A 25,769-nucleotide genomic window follows, 5' to 3' on the forward strand; every position below is an offset into this window, starting at 1 on the left:
GTTTTTCGTCTTGTAAAGATACAGAATAAATTTCGATTTCCAATAAGCAAGTATTACCTCGACGTGTGTAAGAGTATTACTTTGTTCGTGAAGTCGGTTACAACAAAATCCACTTCGCTGGTATCAAATAGAATCGTCAACTTGGTTAACAGGCGTTATCTACGATCGTACGTAAAATAATAATCATGGGAGACTTAACTTATATTTAAAATATGAGTTACAACGCATTCACTTGGATTTGACAACCCTTACACTTTTCAGTCATTGCGTCAACGCTGCAGGATGTCGCTCCTCTTATAAAGACTGTCAAAAAAATATCACACAGCAACACATATACCCTGTCACAAAAATTCCTCTCCATAAAACTACAGGGCTTTTTATTCCCACTCACAAAATACAGAGCTTACCCTGCCTCCAAATTTCTTCCTAACTATTCTCATAAATACTTCATTTCTCATTACCATCCATTTCTTCTTGCTTGATCAAATTTTAAGTACAAGCTATCCCATAACCAAGCAAATTCATAACGATCTCAAAGTAGCTTCTCTAAATATTTCTAGACCTGAGGAGCACAATATCATGCCGTGATTCTATATCTTAAACACATGGTGTCACAAAATTACATTTCCAAATGCCAAAATAAGCTTACTTCACTGGATTTCAATATAAAACTGAGAACTTCGCTCACACAACTGCTGAACGCATTATTATTATTATTATTATTATTATTATTATTATTATTATTATTATTATTATTATTATTATTATTATTATCTCAATTTACTCCCAACGCGAATATTATTATTGTTATTATTTGACTTTATCACTCTTATAATTGTTGTCTTTACTTTATAATTATTATAACTTTTGCTGCCACGAACGTAGTTAATTGATTTTCATTGTAACATTTAACTTCATATATTAAGAAATTTAACACAGTTGAACGCCTCGCGCGGTGACGTAAATAACAGACAATCGCACCTACAGTGTTTCCTGGAATACCGACATGACACATAATCGTCATTGCTACACACTTAATTCTACACATGCCACATACATAAGGGAGTGTCATGATTTACCAACTAATATAAAGGGACGAAAATTTACATTTCTAACTACAAAGACATAATATTGGAATAAGACAGACCTGTAATTGTGTTAATGGATGTGGCGACATTTTGGTTGCATTTAGCAAGTCACCAATCTCCGACTTAGCCCCTCATAATTACAGGTGGGACTCTTCACTTAAAAACTTTTTTTTTGCTAGGGGCTTTACGTCGCACCGGCACAGATAGGTCTTATGGCGACGATGGCATAGGAAAGGCCTAGGAGTTGGAAGGAAGTAGCCGTGGCCTTAATTAAGGTACAGCCCCAGCATTTGCCTGGTGTGAAAATGGGAAACCACGGAAAACCATCTTCAGGGCTGCCGATAGTGGGATTCGAACCTACTATCTCCCGGATGCAAGCTCACAGCCGCGCGCCTCTACGCGCACGGCCAACTCGCCCAGTACTTAAAAACTACCTTATGAATTACACTGACTCTGCACTTGTCTTGACGGGAAACAAATTCACTTTCTTTAGCATGAACTAATAGAATAACACAATTTATTATTCACATAACACAAAATTGACCTCAATGCTCGTGTTTCGACTAGCCAAATAATATAATAGTGGAAAGCTCCTAACCATTTTGCCAGGTGTTCACCAAACGTGAACGACCGTAGGACAATGATGCGACTGTATCTCTCACAAGAAACCAGCTGTTTACCCTTACAGACTGTCAGCATAACCGTATTAATAATAATTTCAAAGAGCTATCCAGGACTTCATTGTCTTCCTCGCAGAAGTTCACAAAACTTACATATAGACATTATGATATTTCCAGGATGAATTGTCGTAGATGAATGTTTTAAAATTCAGAGTCGTTTCTATTCTTCATTAATGCTTTACAAATTTCCCATCTCTTAAGCCAACTGGCTTCGGTAAGTCCTCTTCTTGATGTCGACTGTCCTAGGTTCTCCCTCTTGGAACGATTACGAGTGAGTCTCCCGTTTTGAGAATGGGTATTTATGCGCATTCTAGGGACGTTGTATCACGCGTTATCTATAATTGTGCTATCAATCCATCTGTTAACCGCTGGACAGATTTATCTGAGACTCTCACCAGAGATTCCGCCTATTTTTTCGATCACAGTGGTTTTGTTCGGTGGTTTCACCTGCTTCTTCCACGGGCGTAATTAATTAATTCTGTGGACGATATTCCCGCGTATTTTGAATAGATATCGCGGACACGTGTCAATTCCACTCTGTCGATAGACAGGCGAACTTCTATCTGGGCATAATTAATTATACTTCTCCCTCTTAAGTGAGCTTCATCAAATGATTCCAAAATTCTTAATTAATTACTTCCTCGCTAATGACAGGGCCGAATTCTCTTAAAATAGGGGTTATTAGCCAGAATTATATGATTAATTTACCCGAGGTCTTCCGAAATATTCCCATCTCGCTCCTGCTGTGGGTAATGAAATGGCGTATGGCTTTTAATGCTGGGAGATCCCAGGACGGGTTCGGCTCGCGAGGTGCAGATCTTTTGATTTGACTCCCGTAGGTGACCTGCGCGTCGTGATGAGGATGAAGTGATGATGAAGACAACACATACACCCAGCCCCCGTGACAGGGAAATTAACCAAGGATGGTTAAATTTCCCGACCCTGCCGGGAATCGAACCCGGGACCCCTGTAACCAAAGGCCAGTACGCTAACCATATAGCCATATAGCCGGACCTGCTGTGGGTAACAACCACGGACAAGAGGCTGGCTATTTTACAAAGATGGATGCGCATTTTTTCTCTCGCAGTCGGCCCAACATAACCGTGCGGCGGTTCTTCCAGAAATGTAGAATTATGGGGTCAATACAATCCCAATATGTTTTTATTATTATTATTATACAATTATTATATTCATGATCCAAAATTCCTTGGTTCGATCCGAGCAGAGGTAGTTTGATTTTTGAACGATGAACAGGAGCAACACGGTCATTGTTGTTTGCACGTTAAATATACGTTGTTATTATTATTATAAACAACATCAAAATCTTAATACGGTTACTTTATGCTATGTATTTTTTTTTATTACCTCCTAGTTACTTCAATTGTATCGCTTGCATGTGGTTGTTAACAATGAATTAGTGCAGCCATTCTCAAACTGTGGACGACAATCCACGGGGTCCCCTATAATAATAATAATAATAATAATAATAATAATAATAATAATAATAATAATAATAATAATAATAATAATAACTGTAAGTATTTGAAGAGTGAAACTTCGTTGTACATATACAATCCATAGATCATTATTCTAAATTTAGGAACTATATCTTCACTGTTGTATAACTTGCATGCAGTCGCGGCCGACTTGGTGGGTCGCTCCGGAGCGCAGCGAGGAATCCAGTCGGTCGTGATGCAGTATATGTAATTCTTAAGTTGGCCGATAGATAGTAGGCCTACAACTTGTCAGCGGTAAAGGAAGACATACTACAAGGCGGCTTAAGTGTTGTAATAGTGAAACACATGGAATTGCTAGTATCCACATTCAGACTTTATTTTCTGCATCTTGTTAAGAAAATCTAATGGATAAGAAATCTCTTATTTGAAACTGAACGAATTACCCTCCCTTGATGAAGATCAATTAGCCGAAGTATCTAGACAAACAGAGTGAAAATAAATTGAATTTCTGGAATGGAAATATTGCGTTTAATGCCTTTTACGACAACATACCAGTGTGAGTGTAAATTTTATTATTTCACACAAATGAAAACTAAGTACAGAAGCAGAGCTAACGTCGAGACTGATCTTCGGTTCGTGTGACTGCGCTACAGCACCATCCGCCCCAATGATTCAACAATCGCAACAAGTAGATTTTTTCAAGTAAGTTTCTTGATCCAGACTGCTGTAATTATTAGTCAAGTGTAACATTGCTTCATAATTTCTGCGCATTTGTTAAGTATCTTCAAGTGAACTTCCAAAGAAAGTAAATATTAGTCCTAAACCATACGAATAAAATCAAACAGTTAAAATTGCAAATTTTTGTTTTTTATTTACTGAATGCAATATTACGTTAGTATTAGGAGTTATTCGACATGCATGCGATATGATCAGGAGTCCTCAGAGATAAAATGTTTGAGAATACCTGGTTTAGTGTAGGAGAAGACTTTATAGCCTTAACTATGCCAAGCAAAACAAGGCAAATATAAAGAATACAAATTAAATAAATACATGTGTAGCACCCCTTACACTATCCAGACACACCTTTATAGGAATGCGCTGAATGCCAATCCCTGCACTCACTACTCACACCATCCACACCTCCGGAACTCCCATACTGTCATTGCTATAAATGAGATTGAAACCTGAGTAGAAGCTACACTTTTCTCAGGCCTAAGGTAAGAGATAAACGTAATATATGCTGAATCCATCAAGAAAAAACAATAAGCGGAGAAGCCCATCAGAATTCGATCCACCAACGTTGAGCTCAGGAGATGAATGCCTAATCAAATGCCCTACTCATTTCTTCACTAACTACAGAATAATGCATTGCCTGGCGTTGTTGGGATACCATTACCGAATCAGTGTTCGTATCGTACCTGTGATATCATCGTACTTCAAGTCAACATTGATGGATCGATTGTGTCTCGAGCGAGAGATTGTGACAGCTGATTTTGTTCCTAGGATGTAGTAGAAGTGTTTGAAGATCCACTGATTGCGTGCAGAGCGGCTTATTCGACCTTGTCGATTGGTTCATCACGTATCTGGGTGAGCAATCGCCCTTGAAGTAACGGGAAAGTAAAGACAAGTAATTTACTGATATTGCAATCAGGCCAGTGAAAATAAAACTATCGACTAAATTCTACAGAACTACAGTGTTTGATAGCACAAGCTGATACGGTCAGAATGAACAACGGCCGATGACGTCAAATGCCAACTGCCGTCTACATCTGTTTCTGGAATGAGATTATTTTGTATTCTCAAGTATTTTGTTTTGCAAGAGAACAGATGTCTATCCTGAAGTCAATAACGGGAAAGGAAGGAAACACACTAAACTTTATTTATGGTGGAAATCACTGCCTTACAGGCAGTAGCGGCGATCGGGAATTAGAAGTGGGTGGGGACAAAAATGTATAGTCGAGCTAAGTGGCCCAGACGGTTGAGGCGCTGGCCTTCTACCCCAAACTTGGCAGGTTCGATGGTCCGGTGGTATTTGAAGGTGCTAAAATACGTCAGCCTCGTGTCGGTATATTTACTGTCACGTAAAAGAACTCTTGCGGGACTAAATTCCGGCACCTCAGCGTCTCCGAAAACCGTAAAAGTAGTTAGTAGGACGTAAACATTATTATTATTATTATTATTATTATTATTATTATTATTATTATTATTATTATTATTATTATTATTATTAAAGATACATAGACAACTAAAGTCCCAGGGCCCGAGCGATATTGCGGGGTGGGTAGTGGGAGATAGACATCCAAATTGAAAGAAATTGCTATAAACTGGTAGGCAGTCGCTATTACTGCTTACATGGTGAGAAAACACCAATTCTCGAAGATCACTGAGAGCTCTAGAAGCATAACTGGCAATGTCCAATCAACCCATTTTTACACGAGAGAATGATTTGTTAGAACTCTGAAACCAGAGAAGATACATGCATCATTCTTTTAGAATATAACACTTCTACTGTAAAACATTTTAAAATGCAGCATAACTTATCTTCGATATGACTTCGGGCACTGACGTTGTTAAAATTGGAGATTGACAGGTTTACAAATAACAGGCAGAGATTTCCACATCTGCATCCAAAATTCTTAAGAGATTGCCATAATTACAATTGAAACAACAGAAATTTATGATCAAATAAGAGTTCGGTGTACATTAACTGTGCTTAATCAAATAAATAGAACAAGTAAACCATCAAATCATCTATTTCTACAAAAACTTCATTTTCCTCAATGATTTCTTCCTCATTCTCTATAACATCATTCCCCATTGTTTCCAGCAAATTTGTGTAAAACTGGTGGCTGTAGAACGTTTACAGTGATTACTGTAGTGTTTGGTCAGCATTTTGTCGACGTTCCGCAGTTGAAAAGCATTCACTTTCACGCCTCTTTCAATCACAGTTGAATTCATCATTCTTATATTTTTTCCAGTTTTACAAACTCTTTTAGCCACCCCTATGTTACTTCGATAATGAGACTCTCCTATTCCTAGCGCATTGTGCGTTGGATTTGTTTTAGCTCTAGTTAGAGCAAAATGTTTGGTAACATTAAATTTAAAATGGTGTCGTATACAATTAATCACGTGACATCTAGCTCACTTGTGATTCGCCAACACGGATATGGCCATTCCTGACATTCAAAACTACATGGAGATTGCCGACTTTGCAACTAACTGCATTGTTTAACGTTATCTTTGAGGAGGATTTTGTATGTTACGCAACTCAACAATTTCGTCATAGACGCCATTTACCTTGCAGAATCCTCTGCGTACTTTAACTCATTTCCACCAAAAAGTGGATATTGCCGGTTTAGCTTCTAGACCCTTACAGTAATTGTTAATTTCCCGCTTAACTAGCCAATATTTATTAGTTATTTATCTGCGGTCTACCATTACCTCAGGGGAGTGATCGGCCTTGTTTATGTTATGGGGCTTTTCGTGTCGACTGTTCCGCTCTTCCCAAGCGGACTTTTTGGTCTAGGGACTGTATATGACATATACACTACCTGATCAAAAGTATCCGGTCACCTCTACATAATGCGGAATTGAATCCCAGATGTCACAAGAGGCGGAGCCGCCAGTACAAAAGGAAGCGGGGTGTATTATGCTGTCAGTAGAGAACCAGTAACAGCAGAATGAGCCGGTCAGGTGAGCTCAGTGACTTCGAACGTGGACTAGTCATGGATGTCACCTGAGCAACAAATACATCAGGGACATTACAACCCTTCTAATGCTGCCCGAGTTAGCTGTAGCCGATGTGATGGGGAAGTAGAAACGCGAAGGAACAACCTCAGCTAAACCAAGACCAGGCAGACCTCATTTAATGCCGGAGAGAAACCATTGGACATTGCGGAGGGCGTTTGTAAAAAAAATCGCAAGAAATCAGCAGAAGGAATAATTCGTGAGTTCCAAAGTACTACCAGCAGTCCAGCCAGTCCAGTGACTATGCGTCGGGAGTTAAAAATAATGGGTAAGAATGGTCGAGCCGCTGCTCATAAATCACACATTTCTCTAGTAAATTCCAAGCGAGGCTTGAGGTGGTGTAAATAGCGACGTCATCGGACAGTGGATGACCGGAAACGAGTGATTTGGAGTGATGAATCATGCTATACCCTGTGGCAATACGACTGAAGTTTTTGGGTTTGTCGAATGCCTGGAGCGACGTCATCGGACAGTGGATGACCGGAAACGAGTGATTTGGAGTGATGAATCATGCTATACCCTGTGGCAATACGACTGAAGTGTTTGGGTTTGTCGAATGCCTGGAGAACGTTACCTGCAGTCATGTGTAGTGCCAACAGTATAGCACGGAGGAGGCGGTGTTATGTTATGGGGATATTCTTCATGATTAGGATGTGCTCATCTTACTGCACTTAAGAAAACTCTAAATGCGGAAGGATATGAACACATTTTAAACCATTGTGTACTGCGTACAGTAGAGGACCAGTTCGGAGACGATGATTGTATCAGCATGACAATGCAACCTACTATAAAGCTGCATCTGTGAGGCAATGGTTTCTAGACAGTAACATTCCTGAAATGGAGTCCGGCCAGAGTTCCGACCTGAACGGAATGATGGTTGAGTTAGAACGGCTCCGACATCACTACCTTCTCTGGTTTCGACTCTTGAGGATGAATGGGCTGCCATTCCTCACATCACAGGCAAAGCCGTTATACGGACGAGGAGTGTATCCACCACACTTTACCGTCCAATCATTGGGAACGTGACACGGGTAAAGTCTATGTGCAATTTCAGATATGTACCAAGATAGTTTTGATCAGGTAGTGTAGTAAAGTTTTCACATTCTTAGCTATAGCGTGTCCCTTCCAACTTACTACATAACTCTTATCACACTTCCTAGAAAAGTAAGTTCATAGTCTGTTTCCAGTCATTCGACCGTGTCAGGAATGGAATGTATAAAGCCCCAATCTAGTGGCGAGGATAGGAACTATGCCGGCTGCCGAAGCCTGTCGCACCCCACTGGGACAATGATTAATGACTAATGGATGAAATGATTTTGGAGAGTGTTGCTGGAATGAATGATGACAGGAAAAACCGGAGCACCCGGAGAAAAACCTGTCCCGTCCCCGGTTTGTCCATTTCAAATCTCACATGGAGTTCTTATCACACTTACTCTAGGACTGAAATCACTAAGCACTGACCTTGCAGCCTTTCGCTGAACTATCTCCAGATCATTTATGAGCCCTGTTTGGTTCGAGTAGCTCCAAATTTCAGGATTATCATAACAAGCTTAAGATAGCCCAACGCCTTCACCTAGGGACTGCTGCCCTTTATCACCCTCATCACGGAATGGATGGACTTGTACGCTTTAGTAATTAGTATACCTCAGACATTAATGCAATGATAGATTAGAATAGAAACTAATTTGGTTATTAGGAAGTACCGACTAGGCCGCTCTTCCGTACTGTAGTGAGAGTAACATAAATTCTAGGGCGGGGCCGCTCAAAGCCCAAAATCTTACGCGAGCAAACTGGGGCGCAGATTTCCTGCATACAGTGCATCGGTCCCACTCGGCTCCGACCAACGCTTCGTCTCTGGGTTACTCGGCTAAGCTCGGCTCAACTCCGCTGGGATTTGGAGCGCTACGGAGCAAGTGAGGAAGGGGGAGACAGGTGGAGCGAGCGAGACAGGCGTGGGGAAAGAGAGAGACAGCGCTATTACTCCAAATCGAGGAGTAAGGGTTCTGCACTCTGGTCAACCAGGCAAAGTCGTCTTTTGCACCGTGCACAGTGCAAAGCACTGGTGCACGCTCCCTGAGGGGCCCTGTTCTAGGGGTTCTGGTCGACCGAACCCGTAATATTTACGCAAAACTCATAGCATAACCGTTGTGCAGACTAACATATACTTGTTGCTCGCTTTAGTAAGTTTGCATTCTAACCTACTATTACATAAACATCCGGGATCAAAGACTAATTAAATTTTCTGCATATGTAATTTTATATCTTCTTTTGCCAGGACTTGTAGGTATTTCTGCAGAAGACCGTCCGATCCAAGACAGTATTCAAAGACTTTTGGCACTGAATCTACTAAATTGTTACAAGACAGCATTATTTTTAACTTATTTTCATTTTGTTGTCGATTGTCCAGTTGCGAAATATCTTTAAACTGGCTTGTAATAACTAGGCTCCAGATTTTATCTAATATAAAAGTGCGAAAGCTGTACATAGAATGTAGTAAATATTAGTGAAATAGTAATATTCATAAAATAAATAATAATACTAATGCATTAAATCTACAATAATGTTCGCATTTTCCTTTTATTATGACTGTTGAAAGGATTTTGACGTGCAACACTTTTCCAAAACTATAGTTAATTTTATACAGACAGATCAATATATGTATTTGGGAACATGAAATGATGCGAAATAAACGCAATTTACTGCATATATTGCACTTTTCTGTCAGATTACTAAATTGGTGAAATTATGCTTGAGGAAGTGGAAAGGATGGTAAATAAAATCCATTGTCATAAAGCAGCAGGAATAGATGAAATTAGAGCTAAAATGGTGATGTATAGTGGGAAGACAGGGATGAAATGGCTTCACAGAGTAGTAAAATTAGCATGGAGTGTTGGTAAGGTACCTTCAGATTGGACAAAAGGAGTAATTGCACCTATCTATAAGCAAGGGAACAGGAAGGATTGCAACAACTATCGAGGTATCTCATTGATTAGTACACCAGGCCACTATCGGCAGCCCTGAAAATGGTTTTCCGTGGTTTCCCATTTTCACACCAGGCAAATGCTGGGGCTGTACCTTAATTAAGGCCATGGCCGCTTCCTTCCAACTCCTAGGCCTTTCCTGTCCCATCGTCGCCATAATACCTATCTGTGTCGGTGCGACGTAAAGCAACTAGCAAAAAAAAAGTACACCAGGTAAAGTATTCACTGGCATCTTGGAAGGGAGGGTGCGATCAGTCGTTGAGAGGAAGTTGGATGAAACCCAGTGTGATTTCAGACCACAGAAAGGCTGTCAGGATCAGATCTTCAGTATGCGCCAGGTAATTGAAAAATGCTACGAGAGAAATAGGCAGTTGTGTTTATGTTTCGTAGATCTAGAGAAAGCATATGACAGGGTACCGAGGGAAAAGATGGTCGCCATACTGGGAGACTATGGAATTAAAGTTAGATAATTAAAATCAATCAAAGGTATTTGTGTTGACAATTGGGCTTCAGTGAGAATTGATGGTAGAATGAGTTCTTGGTTCAGGGTATTTACAGGGGTTATACAAGGCTGTAATCTTTCACCTTTGCTGTTCGTAGTTTACATGGATCATCTGCTGAAAGGTATACAATGGCAGGGAGGGATTCAGTTAGGTGGAAATGTAATAAGCAGTCTGGCCTATGCTGACGACTTGGTCTTAATGGCAGATTGTGCCGAAAGCCTGCAGTCTAATATCTTGGAACTTGAAAATAGGTGCAATGAGTATGGTATGAAAACTGGCCTCTCGAAGACTAAATTGATGTCAGTAGGTAAGAAATTCAACAGAAGTGAATGTCAGATTGGTGATACAAAGCTAGAACAGGTGGATAATTTCAAGTATTTTGGTTGAGTGTTCTCCCAGGATGGTAATATAGTAAGTAGATTGAATCAAGGTGTCGTAAAGCTAATGCAGTAAGCTCGCAGCTGCGATCAACAGCATTCTGTAAGAAGGAAATCAGCTCCCAGACGAAACTATCTTTACATCGGTCTGTTTTCAGACCAACTTTGCTTTACGGGAGCGAAAGCTGGGTGGACTCAGGATATCTTATTCATAAGTTAGAAGTAACAGACATGAAAGTAGAAAGAATGATTGCTGGTACAAACAGGTGGGAACAATGGCAGGATGGTACTCGGAATGAGGAGATAAAGGCTAATTTAGTAATAAACTCGATGGATGAAGCTGTACGCATAAACCGGCTTCGGTGACGGGGTCATGTAAGGCGAATGGAGGAGGATAGGTTATCTAGGAGAATAATGGACTCTGATATGGAGGGTTAGAGAAGTAGAGGTAGACCAAGACGACGATGGTTAGACTCGGTCTCTAACGATTTAAAGATAAGAAGTATAGAACTAAATGAGGCCACAACACTAGTTACAAATCGAGGATTGTGGCGACGTTTAGTAAATTCACAGAGGCTAGCAGACTGAACGCTGACAGGCACAACAGTCTATAATGATAATGTATGTATGTATGTATGTATGTATGTATGTATGTATGTATGTATGTATGTATGTATGTATGTATGTATTGCCCCCTTCATGCCGGGCTCAGCTCGCCGGAGAGCGAGGGTCTCAGTCGTGGACCGTTCGCTATCGGCTGCGCAGAAAATTTTAAAGGCAGGGATAGATAAAGGACTAGCGACAAATGAAAGGAGACTAAATTAGGTTTTCACATTTATTAAACTAACACTCTTTTAAAGAAAACAAGTAAATTAACAAAATCTGGGTTGAATTCTTGAATAACATCTTCTCCTCGTGCTTTCATTCGTGAGGGATCTCGCTCAAATAAATTTTCAATGATTGTTCTTTTCTGCAATAATAAATATAAAAATCATTAACTTACTGAAAAATTGACTGAAAACAAAATAATATCTGATATCCTTCTCCTATGATAATTAAAATTAAAATCTTCCCTCTGGGTTTTAATTATTTTCCAAGAAAATGATTATTTTCTTCTCCTTATTTAAATTATTAAAAATTATTTAATTCATTAATTTATGATTAGCAAGTCTTCCCTAGACTTTCCTTTCCACAATTATATCATTTATATAATTATTGACTGAATAAAATTCTTTTAATAAATTTTACTTGAACATCTATCATTCTAACTTTGGCTCAATTTTATGCAGAAAGTGACTGTACAATATCTAACAATTAAATCTCGTGACATCAGTCCACGGACGTTGCCTTCTCTTATCCACTTTGAGTTAGTAAATTAGGCCCTAATCTATCTTAAATTACGATAAAATCTTCTAAAGATTCAAAATGGATCCAATTACGGAGACGCGAAATAATACAAGTCGGTCAAAACTTTGACGCACATAATGAAAATTACCTTCACAAAATCGTACATGAAATATTCAAAAAAAACACAGATTAGGATCAAATCTCACATCACACATTCACACAGGGTTACACGGCATTATTATAACATTATTTACACGAACACTAACCCATTATTATTAATTTTAGGATTTTACTGTGAATTAGGGAAATCATTCTCTAGATGACACTATCACACACATCCCAGGTATCAATTCAGAATGTGATAGAATTAAGGTTATCACTTATACAAAGAAATTAACTATACAACGATGTTCAAGGAGTATTTTAAACAGAAATCATCCTAATTTAGCGAGTAGAATAATATAACACAGGTCAAAATAATAGGATACGCGCTTACGGTACATGAGTTGCGGCATTTATATTTATTCATCATAATGTCGTGGCTCTCAATTATTCTGCACTGAAGCTCGAAGAAATCATGTCCAGTGACACATCTCTTCCCAAAATTGACTCTAATGGGTGCATAAATTATTACTCAAAATATAATGCCCATCTGCAAGTCATATTCAAATTCATAGCGCAGAAATATACCTATAACTCGTCGATACTCCGTCAGGAGAATTTGCCATGTCCCAGGCTTACTTTACATAAAGTGAGCACACGATAATACTCTCCAAAAATAACTAGCATTAAACTCATGACCTTATTAAATCATTTTAGCCCGTAATTAGCTTTAATTATTTTTACTCATTATTATTATTATTATTATTATCCCTGACCGTGCGTAATCTCATTCGTAAAGTTGTCGTGTGAAGTTATTCGGATGACTCTAAATAAATTCGAACCCATAAACATGTTGTACAATCGTAGAATGAAATTCTACACGAAGAAAAAAACACTAGAACACTGTCCTAATTTGTTTCAAATAATTTTCAAATTATTTCAAAACTAATCAAAATTAACGCGGGGTTCATTTAATTTTTATCTCTCCTGTCTTCTAAATTCTTAGGACAGTTAAGGTCTCTCTCGCTGATTCACACACATTTCTAACTAATAGAGCAAACACACACTCATTCCAAGGTTCTAACTACCTCTCACCAATGAAAGAAGAATGAAAAATCAAACTACTGCAAAACTAATAGAAATCCAAAGGAATAAGTAAGGCTGCGTTTACAATTATTTACAAAGATAGAAAGCAATTGAATTCTTAAAGAATACTCATGTGACTGGTGTGAACTGGATTGTGGCTGATGACCTAGCACGTGGTCACATCACCTTCCGTCGAACGAAGTTTCGCCCATGTCCGATGCCTTACATGTTTAGTGACTCATGGAGGCGTTGACGATGTACAGGAACTTGCAGTATTCTTCGTAGAACTGGATATCCATCTTGCAGTAAACTCGAACTCAGGACCTTTCTTCTTTCAAGTTCTTGTAGAAAGCTGAAACTAACAAAAAGTCTTAGAAATAGCCCAGGACTCACTCTCGATGCTTTATAGTTTGGCTGAAGACACTTATCTTAGAATAACCCTAAATTAATCGTAGTGAATTTGTCGAGTGTCTGAATTGCTGTTTATACAGTCCTCGATGCCTTCTCCAATGTAAAGTCTTCCGATGAAGCAAACGACGTCCAATCTCTTCGGTTGCCGCAGTCAGAGTAATGCTAAAATTTAGCGTTCAGAAGTATAAAACCCTCTACCAAATTTTCCTCTGGAATTACCACTAATTTCCTGTCGTAAGACATAGGTGTGTCTCTTAATTACTTCTAATTGGTGGATTTGTTGAATTGCAGTGAAGGTTGTCACTTTTATTGGCTGCTCCAGTTTTACGTCACTTGACTTTCCATTTATTGATCGATTGAGATCTGCTTGCTCGCCGGGTCACGTGGTACGCACACATGTGTCTGAAGGCCACATAACAGGAATTCCAGGCTGCTCCCTCGTGTTCTCTGTAGGTCGGGAAAACCTGTTCGCGAAGTGACTGGCTCGCCCTGGCACGAAATACAGAATCTCACCCTCTTGTAGATTAAAATAATGTCCCAACACGCTGATGAAATAAATCATTTCCTTTCTAATAAAATATTACCACTTTTGAAGGGGACATATTTCTCCCTTGGTTAAATAATGATTTGATCTGAAGATGGAATCATTATTACAGGAAATCTCCAATTAACATGTTCCCTGAAAATTTAGGTGGTAATCATGTGTCACTTCTATTTAGGGTTTTGTTCCAGCACGAAGCCTCGCGTTGTCTGCCTCGAGTGCAGCACCAAGCCGTCGAAGTTGATCCATTACCTTCTCTTGTAATTCACGGCATTCTTCACAAATCTCATCTTGTAGATTCACTTGGGTCGAAACATGGTGGTAGGTTGGATCTTCATCTGTATCTGGCGGTGTTTCTTCTTCTATTATGAGATTGATATGATGACCATCTACAGGTTTAGAAGAATAATAACTTTTTAAATTCTGGGCGTTATGAATACCTTCATAATTTTTATCTAGACTCTGGATTCTGTACGCGTTATTCCCATAAACTTTTATAATTTTATAAGGACCTATAAAAAGTGGTGCAAATTTGGCGTAATATTTGCTGGTTGTTTCTGACGTAGCTGGCTTTTTCAAAAGAACATACTCATTGAGTTTGAGGGGTCGGCAAAACTTCTTATCCTTCACTCTGCGTTGTCTACGCTCAGCTTGTTCGCGCAATGAAGTGGCGGCTTTCCGAATGTTTTCTTCCAGCGTAGGCTTCAGATTACCGGGGCATTGGACAATATCGTCCCAAGGTCGATGCGGTTGTCGGTCGAAGTGAAGAGTAACAGGAATCTGTGACGTAGCTTCGTGTACTGTATTGTTTAAACATTCCATCATAATGGGTAGAACATCAATCCAAAGCCAGTGTGCATTTCCACAAAATATCCTGCAGAATTTAGATAATTCTTGCATCACTCTCTCTGCCGGGTTACTAGATGGATGTCGGATCGAGTTTAATATGTGTTTAATCCCCAGTTGTTCCATGGCTTCACGAAATTCAGCAGATGTGAACTGCGATCCGTGGTCAGTGAGAAGTGCTTTAGGCTTGCCCATATGCGGAATTAAATTACGGGTGATTCGTCTAATGACAGATTTTGAGTTGGCCTTTTGAATTGGATATAAAGTCACATATTTTGAGAATACGTCAATGGTGACGACAACATGCCGGTTACCTCTCTTTGATGTAGGAACGGGACCGAACAAATCCATTGCGTACAGCTGTTTAGGCTCAGAAGGTATGATTGGAATAGGATTATGTTGCAATAAATGTGAGCTCGGCTTTACCCTCTGGCATGTGTCACAGGTTCGAACTATGTTCCTCACTATTGATCTTTGTTTGTACCATATAAATTTTTCTTGGATGGTAGCCAATGTTTTATCGATACCGCCATGTCCCGTAATTCGATGTGCATGCCAAATCAAAGGTTCAAATAATTTCGAAGGTACAACAATTCTCAATTTCGATTTTTCCGGATCCACAAATTTAAATAGAATGTTATCTGAATACTGGTATCGGGATGCTCTTCTTTTTATCCTACGGTATCCAGGATCTCTAGGTTTAATTTTACCCTCTAGGAAATCAATGATAGGTCTTAAGTCATTGTCTCTTTTTTGAGCTTGCCGTATATATCTGAGTTTTCTTAAGAACTCGTGATCCTCAGGAACTAGTTCAAGTTGGTTGGTTTCCAGTACTTCCTCATTTGGATTACGGCTTAGACAGTCGGCCAGTAAATTACTCTTCCCAGAACAATGTTCCAATTGAATGTTGAATTGTTGCACAAACATTGTCCATCAAAATACTCGTTCTGATGCCATAGTAGCCTTTAGCATGAAGGTTAAAGCTTTATGATCTGTTCTAATGATGATCGGAAATCCGTAGATGATTTTCTGCCAATATTTCAATGCAAATACTATGGATAACATTTCTATTTCGGTTACTGAATAATGCTTTTCGTGATTTCGTAATTTCCGACTAACGAAGGCTAGGTAAGTTTTATTTTTCGGCTTCTCTCCGTCTTCCTGGAATAACACAGCCCCAATTCCGATTCCAGATGCATCCGTTTGTATTATAAAGGGTTTTCCAAAATCAGGATATCCTAGCTTAATGTAATTCAACAGCATCTCTTTGGTCTTAGTAAATGCGAGGTCACACTCTTCGTTCCATTTCCACCTGTTGCCTTTTTTTAATAGATCTTGAAGTGGAGCTACCGTTTGTGTATAGTTGGGACAATGGCTCGCAAAGAAGTTGGCCATGCCTAGGAACTGCCGTACTTGTTTGACACGTATCGGCCTCGGAAATTTGCTAATAGCTTCAATTTTTATAGGGTTCGGCCTTATACCTTTTCCATCAATAATATGGCCTAAAAATAATATTTCAGACTGGCAGAAGCGTGATTTCTTTAGGTTGATGTGGAACCCAAATTTTGAAAGATTGCTCAACAGTTTTTCTAGCTTAACCAGATGTTCTTCGAATGTTTCACTCGCCATAAGCAGATCATCAACATATTTAGTAATAAAACTCTTGACTTCATCCGTAAGGCATCTATCTAAGGCACGGATAAGAGCGGCCGAGGCGTTAGAAATGCCAAAGGGCAATTTTCTAAAAACGTATGTTTGCTGGTCAAACATAAATCCAGTCAATAATCTTGACTTTTCTTCCAAAAGAATGTGGTAATACGAGGAGGTAAAATCCACTGATGTAAATAAGTTCATGCCACGGAATTTTCTAAGGACATCCTTAATTGCTGGTGCCTGGTCTCTTTCTGGTATCAGTTTGGAGTTAATATTTCGCGCATCTAAACATATTCTCAGAGATCCATCTGGTTTATGTACCACCACTAAAGCACTTATGAATGGTGTACTGGATTTCATGATAATCCCGTCTCTTTCCATTTCTGCAATAATTTTCCCTACGCGAGAATGAAATTTCTCAGGGATTGGATAAGGCTTCCTTTTAAACGGGGTCCAGTCTGTGACTACTAGAGAATATTTAAAGTCAGGGATCTGGCCTGGTTTATCATCAAACACTGATTTATATTTTAACAATAACTCTCGGAGTCGGCCTCTTTCTTCTTCCGTTCCTATAGCTTGGTTAACCTTTGAGTTTATGAGGTCATACGGGTGTGTTGCATCGTCGCCCTCTTCTATAATATTATCCAGAGCCTGATTTACCTCTTCTGTGGCTTCCTGGTCTTCGGATTCCCACGGTGTCGAGGCGTTATTAATGAGAAACACACTCTGATCATTGATATCGGCTGGATTAACTATAGCCGTTTCCCATGTCTCATCCAATCGAAAAAGAATCTGGTTGGAATTCAAGTCAATATTGGCATGGTAAGATGTCAAAAAGTCAACTCCTAGAATGATGTTAAATTTTATATTTGACATAGCCAAGAATACGTTCTGAAATTTTGTATTTCCAATTTCAACATCCAACAGTGTCTGTAGTTTGCAAGCCACAGTCTTATCCGGGATAATTCCTTTTATTTTAATGTGAGATACTGGTATAATCGGGATATCATGTCTGTCCTTTAAATCGTTTAGGAAAGAAGTTGAAATGACACTAATTGTAGATCCAGTATCCACTAAACATTTTACTTTTACGCCACATATTCTAGCCGAAATTATAGGTAGTGTCTTTAGGTAGTTCGTGTTCGACTCTAGATTTTCTTCGAGTAGGTCATCTGATCTTGTCATCCAGGAATCAATTTGAACAATAATCCACTCTTGCGTTTCACTGTTACTATATGGGTTAGCGTCGAGACTATCTCCTACTAATTCAAGGGTTGTTTTTTTTTTTTTTTTTTGATGGCACCTTGATTGTACCCATCATCTTCCGAATGTTCTTTCTCTTCCCTTTGTTTTGCTCTTTGGTACTCCAAACTCTCCGCTCCAACAATGTCGGGGTTGACGTCCTGCTCATGTATAGCCCGATGCCATTTCTTACGTTCTTGACTGGACTGCTGGAGTTCCCGCAAATACTTCTCTCTTTCTTCCTCTCTCCAGTTTCTTTTCCGTCTCTCAGGTCTTCTATTCTCTGGTTCTCTTCTCCATCTGTCCCTATTGTTTTCATATGGTCTTCTTCGGACATTACGTCTGGAATAATTCCATTCTTCGTCATCTCGGCGTCCTGGTCTCGGAGATCGGTCTCTGGGTTGTCTTCCTTCGATATTTCTACCCCAATTTCTCCCTTGGTTAGCAATGTTCCTTTCTTCAGATCTGGTAACATTGGTTTGGAAAACTTGCTGTTCTTGGCCGGAATTTCGCCTCTGTGGTTCTCTGGATGTCATGTCGAGCTGTCTCAATATGGCTTCAGCTTGAATCGCAGTTTGTACATTTGAGGCAATCATGATTCGTTGCGTCTCTGCTGGAAGTTGCCTGGTAATGACCTTTATTAATTCAGCTTCCGATGGCGGTGTGTCTAGCTCTCGTAGCTTACGTAGCTGACTGGAGAAAAATTCTGAAAATCGTGTTGGCGTGGATAAGGCATACCTCTTAGCGTACAACTCTGTCTTGAGATTATGTTGAATATCCGTGTTCCAATATTTTTCTAGGAAAGCCCTCTTAAATCCTTCGAAATTGTCGAATGAGTATCGGAACGCTGTGAACCATGTCAATACAGAATTCTCCAAATATCTTTCCGTTACTCGCAGTTGGCGCTCTTCTGGTATTTTGTTGTCCCGAAAATATTCTTGTAATTCATTAATAAAACTCCTGGGAGTTACCCCTTTTATGTTATTAAATTTTTTTGGATGGTCCTCCTGCATTCGAATTATATTTACTATTTGCGTTTGACCTGACGTATTAAGTTGACTCACTCCTCCGCTGTTATATCCTTGAGCTGGATTGGTAATATTTACGTTGTTATGGGCATTCATTTGGTCGTCCTGCTTCGGAGTTGAAGATAAAATCTCTCCGGATACCTTCCTTTCTAAATTACTTTGCCGCTCTAACAATGTATTGGTTACAATATTATGACTTTCGCCTTGCAATTTAAGCAATTGTAATTCTTTAGTGAGTTCCTGAATTCCATTCTGTAGTTCTTGTTTATAAGATTCTGAACTAGCTTTGACCTCTCCTATTTCTTTATCTATTGAGGTTTTCATAGTTTGCAAACTCTGTTGTGTTTCCTCAATCGTTTCGTAAAAATATTCAAGTCGCTCTGAGTTGGTGACTTGAGCTACTTTTATTTCAGGAATAACGCCCTTTTCTACCTGTTTCACAGTTTCGAAAATTTGAGTAAATTTCCTCGACCATGCTGTTTTGGTTGCTGTTAAGTCCTGTGTATTCTCATCGATTTTCTCCTCAATCGCTTGAAATTTATCTTGCACCTCGTCCTTATATTTGCCTAATCCTTGTAATATCCCAGTTTGTACTTTAGCCAGTCTTTCACTAAATTCATTAGACATAGCTGACATGGCATTGTCTATTCCGACCTGGATTTCTCCCTTTAAATTTGAAAAATTTTGTTTCACAGATACCAATTCGCTTTGAACTGAAGCTAACTACCCATTAAATAATTTAACGTCCATGTGTAGCTTTTCGATATTTTCCTCTGTCTTGCTTTGGATTTCCTCAATAGTACCTTTGAGTTCCCGTTTTACTAACTCACTATTCTCATTAAGTTTTTTCTCTAGATTTTCACTAAGTTTATACTCTAATGAATCATTATTTTCACTAAGTTTTTTCTCTAGATTTTCACTAAGTTTCTGTTCTAATGATACATTATTTTCACTAAGTTTAAGCACTAACAATTCATTAAGATTCTGCTCTAGTTTAGTTTGGTTTTCATTCATGTCCCGTTTTAAGTTATTCTGTAAGTCTATCACTACTCCGTCTAGGAGTCTACGTAAATCCTCCATTGTTACAGTACTCATTTTTCTTTGAGATAAACGGCAATTCAGACATGGGCGGACTAAGTTCGATGGCCACATACCAGAATCCAATTCATCAGTCACAAGTGGATTGATGTCACAGCCTTCAGAGAAGATTAACGTCGCAAAATACAATCCTACAGCCTAAGTCCAAATTATGCGGAAAATAGCCGCTAAAAGAAAAATTTTGACAACTATCCTCCAGATTTTGTTTATAACTAAACAACAAGGCCCTTCCTAAACTTAACCTGAGTGTAGTTCGCCACAAAATTTTGGGCTAATAAATGTTTCAAAAATAACCTGAAAAAAAAAATTTATTTGTCGCCGCATCTTGTTTTTGTCCAAATTCTGGACTACAAGATCGAGTCCTTTTATTGGTACAGCCAATAAATCGGGCCTAACCACGTTGGGCGCCAAATCTATACCTGCCCCCTTCATGCCGGGCTCAGCTCGCCGGAGAGCGAGGGTCTCAGTCGTGGACCGTTCGCTATCGGCTGCGCAGAAAATTTTAAAGGCAGGGATAGATAAAGGACTAGCGACAAATGAAAGGAGACTAAATTAGGTTTTCACATTTATTAAACTAACACTCTTTTAAAGAAAACAAGTAAATTAACAAAATCTGGGTTGAATTCTTGAATAACATCTTCTCCTCGTGCTTTCATTCGTGAGGGATCTCGCTCAAATAAATTTTCAATGATTGTTCTTTTCTGCAATAATAAATATAAAAATCATTAACTTACTGAAAAATTGACTGAAAACAAAATAATATCTGATATCCTTCTCCTATGATAATTAAAATTAAAATCTTCCCTCTGGGTTTTAATTATTTTCCAAGAAAATGATTATTTTCTTCTCCTTATTTAAATTATTAAAAATTATTTAATTCATTAATTTATGATTAGCAAGTCTTCCCTAGACTTTCCTTTCCACAATTATATCATTTATATAATTATTGACTGAATAAAATTCTTTTAATAAATTTTACTTGAACATCTATCATTCTAACTTTGGCTCAATTTTATGCAGAAAGTGACTGTACAATATCTAACAATTAAATCTCGTGACATCAGTCCACGGACGTTGCCTTCTCTTATCCACTTTGAGTTAGTAAATTAGGCCCTAATCTATCTTAAATTACGATAAAATCTTCTAAAGATTCAAAATGGATCCAATTACGGAGACGCGAAATAATACAAGTCGGTCAAAACTTTGACGCACATAATGAAAATTACCTTCACAAAATCGTACATGAAATATTCAAAAAAAAACACAGATTAGGATCAAATCTCACATCACACATTCACACAGGGTTACACGGCATTATTATAACATTATTTACACGAACACTAACCCATTATTATTAATTTTAGGATTTTACTGTGAATTAGGGAAATCATTCTCTAGATGACACTATCACACACATCCCAGGTATCAATTCAGAATGTGATAGAATTAAGGTTATCACTTATACAAAGAAATTAACTATACAACGATGTTCAAGGAGTATTTTAAACAGAAATCATCCTAATTTAGCGAGTAGAATAATATAACACAGGTCAAAATAATAGGATACGCGCTTACGGTACATGAGTTGCGGCATTTATATTTATTCATCATAATGTCGTGGCTCTCAATTATTCTGCACTGAAGCTCGAAGAAATCATGTCCAGTGACACATCTCTTCCCAAAATTGACTCTAATGGGTGCATAAATTATTACTCAAAATATAATGCCCATCTGCAAGTCATATTCAAATTCATAGCGCAGAAATATACCTATAACTCGTCGATACTCCGTCAGGAGAATTTGCCATGTCCCAGGCTTACTTTACATAAAGTGAGCACACGATAATACTCTCCAAAAATAACTAGCATTAAACTCATGACCTTATTAAATCATTTTAGCCCGTAATTAGCTTTAATTATTTTTACTCATTATTATTATTATTATTATTATCCCTGACCGTGCGTAATCTCATTCGTAAAGTTGTCGTGTGAAGTTATTCGGATGACTCTAAATAAATTCGAACCCATAAACATGTTGTACAATCGTAGAATGAAATTCTACACGAAGAAAAAAACACTAGAACACTGTCCTAATTTGTTTCAAATAATTTTCAAATTATTTCAAAACTAATCAAAATTAACGCGGGGTTCATTTAATTTTTATCTCTCCTGTCTTCTAAATTCTTAGGACAGTTAAGGTCTCTCTCGATGATTCACACACATTTCTAACTAATAGAGCAAACACACACTCATTCCAAGGTTCTAACTACCTCTCACCAATGAAAGAAGAATGAAAAATCAAACTACTGCAAAACTAATAGAAATCCAAAGGAATAAGTAAGGCTGCGTTTACAATTATTTACAAAGATAGAAAGCAATTGAATTCTTAAAGAATACTCATGTGACTGGTGTGAACTGGATTGTGGCTGATGACCTAGCACGTGGTCACATCACCTTCCGTCGAACGAAGTTTCGCCCATGTCCGATGCCTTACATGTTTAGTGACTCATGGAGGCGTTGACGATGTACAGGAACTTGCAGTATTCTTCGTAGAACTGGATATCCATCTTGCAGTAAACTCGAACTCAGGACCTTTCTTCTTTCAAGTTCTTGTAGAAAGCTGAAACTAACAAAAAGTCTTAGAAATAGCCCAGGACTCACTCTCGATGCTTTATAGTTTGGCTGAAGACACTTATCTTAGAATAACCCTAAATTAATCGTAGTGAATTTGTCGAGTGTCTGAATTGCTGTTTATACAGTCCTCGATGCCTTCTCCAATGTAAAGTCTTCCGATGAAGCAAACGACGTCCAATCTCTTCGGTTGCCGCAGTCAGAGTAATGCTAAAATTTAGCGTTCAGAAGTATAAAACCCTCTACCAAATTTTCCTCTGGAATTACCACTAATTTCCTGTCGTAAGACATAGGTGTGTCTCTTAATTACTTCTAATTGGTGGATTTGTTGAATTGCAGTGAAGGTTGTCACTTTTATTGGCTGCTCCAGTTTTACGTCACTTGACTTTCCATTTATTGATCGATTGAGATCTGCTTGCTCGCCGGGTCACGTGGTACGCACACATGTGTCTGAAGGCCACATAACAGGAATTCCAGGCTGCTCCCTCGTGTTCTCTGTAGGTCGGGAAAACCTGTTCGCGAAGTGACTGGCTCGCCCTGGCACGAAATACAGAATCTCACCCTCTTATAGATTAAAATAATGTCCCAACACGCTGATGAAATAAATCATTTCCTTTCTAATAAAATATTACCACTTTTGAAGGGGACAGTATGTATGTATGTATGTTTGTATTTATGTATGTATTTATGTATGTATGCATGTATGTATGTATACTAAATTTTTGCGACTTCTCTTCTATTTCAGGCATCATCACCTTTTCCCCCAATTTTATCTGCGCTTTTAAACGACTAGATTTTTCTTCTTCTGAACGTATTTTTAAAATATTTTTTTAATCAATAGCCAACAGTACTCAATAAATAAATATTCAAATATAATTTATGGAAACCACCAGAAATACATATCGCAGCAACAGTATCAACCTGAGATTGCGAAATTAAATTATATTTAAACAATGATCTGCAACAATTTAAATTAAGTTCAGTTAGTACTGGCATGAATATTAACGGTTCCACTTTTCGACTGTGTACTCTCTTGCTGGCCATGTTAGTGTTTACATTTTTTGTGAATAATTACCTAGATAGGTAAGAAAACGTTACTTTCCTCACATATGTAAAAATATGTAAGAATACGTCAAAGACACAGGTTAAACCATATCAGAGGCACAATCACCGACATTTGCAGTTGTCTGCAAGTAGAGGAATGGAATATTTAATTCAATAAGAATCCGGGCCCGAGTCTGCGTAAGCTCTAATGGTAAACATATTTGTACCGGGCGGTACACCTCCACACCGCTAATTTAAAATGTGCGCCTGTTGAAACTCCTCTGCTGAAGGAAGTCTGAACTTTATGGACAGTATTAATTTTCAAGTTTCTCAGAAGATGTCTCTACCTGGAAATTTTGGAGTTTTTGAACTGTGTCATTTTCGACGTATTTTTGTTTTGCTTGTAGTAAGAAGTGTGAACTTTCTCTTCTAGAGGAAACTACTGAAGATCAACAATAGTGCACCCTAGTGCGAAGAAAAATAACTGTTCTTTGGAGAAAATTTTATTTCAAAAGTTTGTTCTTTGTTAAATTTCTTTCTGTTATTGTTTAAGTTGGCTGTATACCCCTCTCTTTCCCCTTGTTTTGCATTTAACCAATCCCGAATTTCCGTTATTAATTTCTGACCAATCATAGGTATCTTCCCCCAACTTGAATATGTTGCTGTATCCTACCCAATAAAAAGTTTGTGGGAGGGTGTTTTCATTCCCCTAACACCTAGAACCTTCCGCGAGAGTATATAAACTGCTGATTTTAGGGTCCCTGCGCCACTTCTGTTCCATCTTTCTGTGTGTAAAGTACATAGCAGGGGGCGGGAAGCGCCTCTTTCTTCGGCAGCGGTCAACAACAAGGTAATGGCCAATTAATAACTTCATTCTTTGCTAGCTCAGCAGTTTAACTCTGGGGGCGGGTCCGAAGTTTTTCCATTATGTAACCTTCCGTAAAATGTAAAGAAACTGGTATCTATCCTATCTTTTAAACTGCATATCGGGATAGAGAGTGCTTAACCCTCTCGAGCTCCCAATCATATTGTTTTGAGGTGAACTTATTTTCTCAACCTATTCTTCGTTAACGTAAAACAAATTGTTCTTTTCTAAATTCACCTCTGTAGTATGGGATTAGCCCTTGCATTAGTGGCCTAGAGCCGGATTAGGTTTTAAAAACAAGTGTATTAGGAGTGCAGATCGCCTCCTCTCAAATTGTTATTTTAGAGGTCATGTAATTACCCCTTTTCATTTAATAGACCTCAGTAGGTTGGGTATTTTACCCCTGTGTCTATGTCCAGTGAGGACAACTTGAAGGTGGAGTTCGGTGTGGCCTTTGAGAGGCTTAAAGTTGAGAGCGAGTGGCTCTTTTTGTAAATTGAGTGTTGTATGCCTCGTGGAGGCTTTTCAGTGTAATTTGGAGCTAGGGCTCCTAGGCATGAATGGGGTTTTCTGCCCCTCTGTTGAAACTTGTGTTTGGGGTAAAACTGAGCTGATTGCCCAAGCATTGTGTTTTCAGGGCTCGAAGCCCAAATCCTATAAATATTGTAACTACCCTTTGACTTGCTACTTTGTACCTGCTATGCTTGTTATTTCTTTGTTTTTGAAAAGAAAATATAACCTTGTTAAATTTTTAAATTAATTTTACTTTCGTAGTTTGAGACCCGTTCACACCCGCACCTTCTTTCACGCATAACTACCACAAAAACACGGTAACAAGTGGTAGCAGAGCGTGGTTGAATGGGTCTCAATTTAGCCCCTTTTGACGGCTAAACATTGTTTTGTTCCGAACTCTAACAATTTTCTCAGTTGCTGGAATTTTTTTGAGTTTTTCAAAATTGTTCTGTCATCATGCCCGGACCTCGCGATGTTCTCCATCTTAACTATTTGCGCAAGGAGGAGTTGATCTATGAGTTAACTATCAG

The sequence above is a fragment of the Anabrus simplex genome, chromosome 4, assembly GCF_040414725.1.
Source record: "Anabrus simplex isolate iqAnaSimp1 chromosome 4, ASM4041472v1, whole genome shotgun sequence".
In the NCBI taxonomy this organism is placed as follows: Eukaryota; Metazoa; Arthropoda; class Insecta; order Orthoptera; family Tettigoniidae; genus Anabrus; species Anabrus simplex.